Consider the following 293-nt stretch of genomic DNA (forward strand, 5'->3'; position numbering starts at 1 on the left):
TTTTCCTGCTACATTCCATCTGCCTCCCCCAAAATTCTTTGCAGCATAGAAAAAAATCAAGAGAGTCTAGAATTCTTTAATACAATATTGTTTTGAAAGATATTTATCTTTTTGTTTCTTCCAAATGTAGTGGATAGACATTGTCTCTTGTAAACAATCATAAGATGTTTATGTTTCTGTTGATGAAAAAAAGAAGTTAGAAATTAAGAATTACTTTTCAGTATGAATGGCATTTTTTTTTACTAATAAAAAGAAGTCTATATGTATTGTTGATTATATGCACAATCCACTAG

At 28.0% G+C, this 293-nt stretch overlaps 1 protein-coding gene across 1 annotated transcript in view; it reads left to right on the forward strand.

Moving 5' to 3' along the window:
• The window catches only part of LOC119592962 (85/88 kDa calcium-independent phospholipase A2-like), a 61,134-nt gene that overhangs the window by 60,022 nt on the left and 819 nt on the right, over positions 1-293 (forward strand). The window lies entirely within an intron of this gene.

The sequence above is a fragment of the Penaeus monodon genome, chromosome 31, assembly GCF_015228065.2.
Source record: "Penaeus monodon isolate SGIC_2016 chromosome 31, NSTDA_Pmon_1, whole genome shotgun sequence".
Taxonomy (NCBI): Eukaryota; Metazoa; Arthropoda; class Malacostraca; order Decapoda; family Penaeidae; genus Penaeus; species Penaeus monodon.